General features: G+C 37.5%; 1 pseudogene; it reads right to left on the bottom strand.

Moving 5' to 3' along the window:
* Nucleotides 1-606: 606 nt before the first annotated feature.
* Nucleotides 607-7,157, bottom strand: LOC141417277 (uncharacterized protein C2orf78-like; annotated as a pseudogene).

The following is a 7,157-nucleotide window of genomic DNA, read 5'->3' as shown; positions in this document are numbered from 1 at the left end:
CCCATATTTTGTATTCACCATTCCCAGCATTATTCACAGATAACCTAAATCTGTTGGAATTCAGTTCTAAATCTAATTTTCTAAAATGCTTGTCTGGTTGTTCATGAAGCATGATTTTTTTTCATTGCTTCTAATCAACTGAGACCCATCTTCTACCATTCTAAACATTTTCCAAATTTTATTCTTTACACCCCAACCTCACACTGTGTCATTTTACCCATTCCTGATTCTTCTTATAGGCCCATGTAATTTCTCCCCTTTCAACCATACTACTTCTGGACCACATGCCTTCCTCTTCCCTCATTTCTTATCCTTTCCCTCCCTTTGTACTCTCAAATTTCAGTTCCTCTTTTTATAATCCCCACTTCTATCAAAAAAAACCACACGTAGTAGCATTTCAAAACTCCAAAGACCTCTTTATTGCTCATTTCTTAATTCTATTACATTACTTCAATTTTATTTTTTAAAATATATCAGAATAGAGAAATCTTTATATTTTTATCTATATTATTTTATATACCTATCTATCTATATGTTTAAATATCTATGTCGATGTATATATGTGAAAATCGTTTGATACTTAAAGGGTACCAACAATAGCAGCTCTTACATTACATAGCCATAGTATTGAGAAATTTCCATTTCTCTTTCTCTCTCAATGAAAAACTGCACTTTTCCCAAAGAAGTGTATTTGGCTGCATGCTCGCGCTCTTGCTGAGCCTTCCTTTTCATGGCCTCACGCTCTGGCCTTTGCTCTTTTGTGATGGGGCTTGACATTACTGGCTCAGGAACATTGGGCTTTCTCCATGGAATTGGTTGCAGGCTGAAATCTTGCAGTAGAAATTGGGTTTGAGACTTAGGTGGTGGCTGGAACTTGGCCATAGTAGTGGAAACAGGCTGCCTCTGGAAAGAAGTGAAAGAAGATGTTTTGTAGGGTGCAGGTCTAGCAGCAGCACACTGAGAGACATTAGGCTGGGTAGGCTTGGTCAAACCTGGTAGAGTTGCATTGAATGAAATTGGCCGAGCTGGTTTGGCAGGACTTATCAAAGATGTGTTGGCACTAGCTGGTTGACATGCATTGACTGCCAGAGATTGAGCTGAGTTAGGATGAGGGTAAGATCCAGTGGGCCTACGTGAGGCAAAAGCCTGTGGCCTCCGAGGAACAGGTCGAGGTTGAGGCTTGTCAGGATTCAGAAAAGGTAAAGGTATCAACTTGACCTTGCCAGGTGGAGGCAGCTCATACTGGGATGGAGAGGGGCATTCATTGCCAGCACTGCTATCTTCTTTCTGGGCTTTGACTTGAGTCTTCTTAGGACCTTTGCCCTCATGTGGGGTATCCAGCCGTGATTTGATAGCTGCAGAATACTGGGAGCCTTTGGTGGTGCTCAAATTTACCAAAGCCCGACACGAGGATGACCCAATTTTCTTATCAGTCTTCTTCCCCAGTGCATGAAAAACCTGCACTGACTGCAGCATGTGCATACCTAGATAGGTGCGAGGCTTTTTAATGTCTCCTGGCTAAGCTCGGGTTGATTTCTCTTCCTCTTCATCTTGGGAATCGTTTTCTCGTCTGACTTCACTTTATTCCTTGTCTGCTTATTCTCTTCAACTTTCTTGGAATTGTTTTGTGTGGTGTTTTTGGTCTTTTCTTGCCCAAGGCCTTTAGCCTTGCTGGCCCTACTGTATGCAGCTTTTGGAGGTTTGCAGGTAGAATGCTTGGTTGTGATTACAGTTGGGCTGTCACTGGATACAGCACTGCACACAATCATTTCTCTCTCCAAAAGACACTCTGGGTTGTGACGCTGAATTTTGTCCTTAGGAGCTCCATCGATAAGCTCAGAATCTCTATCCTTCTTCTTTCTGATATAGTCAGTGAGTTCCTTTACAATCCTTGACTTTTTCTGCCCCTGATTCACCTTGGCATCTCTCATGTCATTGGCTTTTATGGTTGTGGGAAATTTGGACTGGTGATGTTCTGCCAATGAGTTGTAAATAGGTGGGAGTTCAATATTCTCCACCAATGCAGCCATGTCCACAAAACCATTGCTACATTCAACCCTATTTTCAAGTGTCCCTTGGTTCTCAAAACTTAGGCTATTCTTGACCAAATTGGCATTTTCAGAATCAGGCTTCTCCTCTTGGTCTAAAGGTTTGATGCATTCCAGAAATTGATGAATGTCAGGGATTTCTAAAGGGAGTAGTGGAGAATCCCGATTGTCAATTGGGATATGGTAGGCCTCCACAGGCTTTGAAAGCTTTGTTTTTATTTCATTCAAATTCTCATGTTCTATTTGTTCCTGGTTAGGAGCTTGAGGCAATGCCAGGTTATTGGTAGAACTTTGGACGGCAGTTAGTACTGAAATGTCTCCAAGCTCAAGTGGTGGGTTATTCTCAAGTATTTGAGCATTTATGCTACCGCAGGATGTAAGGAAATCTGAAGTTTGTGGAAAACAAAATGCCTGGCTTGGAGGTTGCAATTCTACAGAAGTCTCTGTCCTCATGGAAGTTTCCATCACTGAAAAGAAATCAAGGAAGAAGTCAGTCCCTGGTAAGTGAGATACTCTTGTCCTGCACACCAACACAGCAACCATGCACCTGCCAACAGTGAGCAAGCCACTTTTATGGTTTTTCTTAAGACCCATGGACAGGACGCTGCATTAGGAAATAGGTCGTGACTGTTGGAGTTGCTGCTACTCCGTTAATGTCATTGGTTTTTGGTTTTCTTTGTATTTCATAGGATTGATGTAAGTCAAATCAAAGTTTGGAAAGATGAAATGTATTAGGCTAGGGTGTGACTGTTAGTAGAGCACTTGTCACTGTACTCTTGGCCCTTGTTTCAATCAGAAACACCATGAAAATATGAACAAAAAGTGTTTTACAAATACTAGAAATCTCTGCTCCCTCTTTGTGAGTATAAAAATATGTTAAACCATGTAGTAAGAGAAAAAGCAATGTCATTTCTCATGAAATTTATAAACAAGGGCATATGTTGTGCTTACTCACTTTGGACTAGATCTTGAACCCAAAAAATTAAAGAAAATTAGACCATTACTACAATGAAACGTTTTGAAGTGTTTTCTAAATACACAAAAGCAAAAGATCTTGGAAGGGAATTAATTATTGCATGGAGGTTTTGCCAGGGTAGTGAAAAATGAAGCCTCATTCAGTGTGATTTAAGGGGACTTTTAAACACAACATGAATGACCATTATAGTGCTCTGCATTTTCACTTTTACTTTTTTACTTGCTTATTTGATTGTTTCTTTGTTTTTGGAAGTAGTGGGCATTGAACTCAGGACCTTACACTTGCTAGGCAGGTGCTGTACTAATTGATCCATGGCTCCAGCTCTTGACCTTATATCAAATCTGGAAATGGAGAGCACCGAGTAAGTGTAGTTGTTGAAATCTCAGGAGTTCAACTCTACCCATTTGTGGACTAACCACTACTCATCTGCAGATCTGTCTCTCCCTTTGAATGCTAACCTTATTCCTTTTCCATTTTTGCTATTTGTACTCACGTTGAAAACTCATTTCTCTGTTGGGTTGAGCAGGCATAGAGTAGTAGATTCCAGAGGTTGAAACCGGTGTTAGGATGTTTGTAGGCTGAACTTTCTTTAGAACCATCACCATTTCTGGTTGACAGATAGAGGACCCACTCCCTCCATATGAAACACAGCCATAAGATTGCAGGCAGAAGCCACGCTCTCCAGATAATGGAGGCCCCAATGTGTTTTGATTATAGTAATAGACATGACTTCCTTCCTGATAAGGAAGTGACATGCTATATGCTTGAGTGGGAATCTGAGATGGTGTTGCTTGAACAAAGTTGGCAGGTAATGATGGGGATAGGGGGACCACCTTATTGGCATCTGAAGCTTTATCATATTGGGTTGTTACAGTCATGGAAGAATTTGCTGTGTCCTGGTCAATAAGAGTCCCAGTGAAGTTTCCAGGTGAGGATGACTTCTTTTCTGTGCTTTGTGCAGTACCCCACTCAAAAATACCTGAATAGGAGGCAGCTGAAGTAGGTATCTGGCTCTGGCCAGTAACTTCAGACAACATAGTTGTGCTAGAATGTTGGTAAATGTAGGCACTACCCACGAGTGGCTGGAAAGAGGTGTTAGAGGCTGATGGCCGCAGCCATGCTGAAGTCATGGCTGGCCCAGAGACTCTGGAGAGGTTGCAGACACTTCCCACTATGGAAGAGGTATTGCTCACCACAGGACGAGTGAGCTGGGGAGAATTTGCAGTTCCAAGTAAAGATGTATTTTGGAAATTTTCTGTAGAAGGAAACAGGGTGATGGAAATTGATGAGATGGACAGACTTTCACTTTGAGGAGCAGTATTATCTTAAAGTTGTTGTAATTAGGAAGTCTTTAGTTCCAATACTCACTGAAACACCAGAAATCAAACAGTTTAAGATGGCTGTCACTGATGAAGTAGGTTGTTACAAACTTATAACTATGTCCTAGAATTGAAGCATTTTAAAACTAGAATATCCTTGGATCCTAAGTCAAAATAAATTCCTAATAGTTTTCAAAAAATATTTTTTGCAAAAAAAAAAAAACTATTTAAACTTTCTGAGCCTCAGGTTATTCATATGTAACATGCTTTCAATAATAATAATGGTAACTCATCCAAGAATAAAAGAGACATTTATATATGATTTGTATGGAGAATACATAGTGAGTTCTGCAAAGATAGACAAACTGCAAAGAATTAAAAAGAATAAATAGATGTTAATTAGATTTGAATACATAGCAAGCATAAAATAAAAATTTTAAAAAAGCATAGTAAATATAATAATAAAGGAAGTTCTGTTATCATATATATATAATATTATGAAAATGAATGTTATCTATTCTTTTTTAGTGAATACTATTAACTAAAACAAAACTGCTGTAGAAATGATTTTCAATTTGAAAAATAAGTTTTCGAGGCAGGGTTGAACAAAGTTACCTAAGCTGGCCTTGTACTTGGAATTCTCCCACCTCAGCCTTGGAATGCCTTGGATTTTAGGCACCTACCACCCCACCCAGCCTGATTTTGAATGTCTTTCCGATGGGTACATGTAGACAGAGAAACTCTACCAGTAACAAGTGTGTAACAGACAGAACAATGCAGCAAATGTGAACACTGAAGTAGCCATATTTTGTCTAGACCAATATTTCAATACAAATTGGTATGAATCTTTGTACATCTGTAGTCCCAGCAATCAGGAATGCTGAGGTAGGAAGATTACTTGAGTCCAAGTGTTTGAGGTCAGGTTGAGTCACATAGGAAGATGCCATTCCCACACCAATAAAAAAAAACTAAACTAAACAAAATAAAGTTGTAAAAAGTGGAGAGTAAAGCAATAATTGTAAAGGAATTCCATTATTGTGTTCATTCACATATCTCTGAGTATACCCAACAAGTAAAAGATATCAATCCTAATAGGTATATATTTCAATTAATATAGCCATATTAAAAAACAGGAAAAATACTTTAAAATAATGCTGAAAGTTCTTAGATTTATACCCAAAATTTAGCTTATATTCACTTCAACTTTCAGTAACAGGTCACCCCAAAAGCTTGAAAAAATTAACACTAGAATCCACCTAAAACAAAAAAAGTTGGGGGGGCTGATGTGAAAATTGAAGTGAGGCCCTTGAATGTGGTAAGCATATACTCTGTCCTTGAGCTATAACTCCAGTCCAAACAATTTTAAATGTTAAAAAAAACCAAGAATTCACAAAATTATTTTAGATAAATGTGGAATTAGAGACGTGGGGATTGACCTTTCATTTTTAGAAAGGTCTTTCTTTTTATTCTTGTGTCTAAAACAGTGACTATTAATAACAATGTACTCTGTTTTAGGAAGAAAATTATTGGTGTGGAGGTACTCAAGTAGTACCAAAACAAAAAGAAGAAAATTATTATAAAATCAAAAGAAACTTTTACTTGAAACTTTATTTTTGACACGTTAGGATGCATCAATTTTTTTTGAATTCATGTAGTTTAATAATCCAGGATGAAATAAGACATTAAAAATTCTATTACACCAGTCTTCTTTCTATATAAACTCTATTCTTACTATGCTTGTAGGAATAGTCAATCATAAAATATATTTCTAAAATATTCATATTCAAAACTGTCAATTGTCATCTATATCTAGAGTCATTAGAAAAAATGCAAACAACCAAATGTGACTTATCTGAGAAACTGCTTTTACTAGTGATACCCTGTTCTACCCTTAGTCATCTTCCTAATCAATTAATACAAGCGTTTTCTGAAAACAACTTCATTTTGCTTTTCTTTGAGTAGATTTTACACTGCTTTTGTGCATTTTTTAAAAAATCAACTGTGCTTGTCAACATTCTTTCTCAAATGATGTTTTTTCTCAACAATGTGTCCCTGCTTGACATTCTTATGTTTTCTCTTTCCTCATTTATATATTTTCTTCATTCCCTTCAGTTCCTGTCAGCCTATGCTTAATGTAAATAATCCCCAGCTTTTTTCTCTAGAAAATCTTTACTTCTGATAACCCACTCCTCTCCCTCTTCTCTCCTTATTCCTCTTTTCACCTACTTGAAACATAAAACTCCAAAACACATGGATATTACTTTTAGATCAGAGCTAAATTTGAAATACAAAAGTGGAATCTTAATGAAGGTAGACAGTTACAGATGAAACATCTTGGTATATGAGGCTAGTTTTTAATACCACCTTGGTTTATCTGTTTTTGTTGAAACTAACACTCTGGAAATCTCTGATTTCACTATATACATGGCCTTTAAGACTCAGTATTAGAAAACATAAGGAACAGAACATCAGCAGTCCTGTATCCTCATGTAGCAGATGAGGAACCATTTTGTGATAGAGTAAATAATGTCCCTAGTTACATACCTAGTAAATGTCAAAGCCACAAATGAAATCAGGTCTCCATATTTCTAGTTCAATGCTTTCCCCCCAGTATTCTAAGCTGCTTTGAGTCTACTACTAAATTTAGGGTTGGTGAGTTAATCTAATTTTTTCATTATATATAAAAAAGTTTTTTTTTTAAAGTTGTTGTTTTTCCTTACCTGACATGATCATGGAAGAGTTAACATCAATTGCAGATACAAGAGATGCGGTAATACTAGAAGATGTCTGGGAAGAAGAAGATAAACAGCTCAT

This window comes from Castor canadensis, chromosome 15, assembly GCF_047511655.1.
Source record: "Castor canadensis chromosome 15, mCasCan1.hap1v2, whole genome shotgun sequence".
Classification (NCBI taxonomy): Eukaryota; Metazoa; Chordata; class Mammalia; order Rodentia; family Castoridae; genus Castor; species Castor canadensis.
This window is presented reverse-complemented; position numbering and strand designations above follow the sequence as displayed.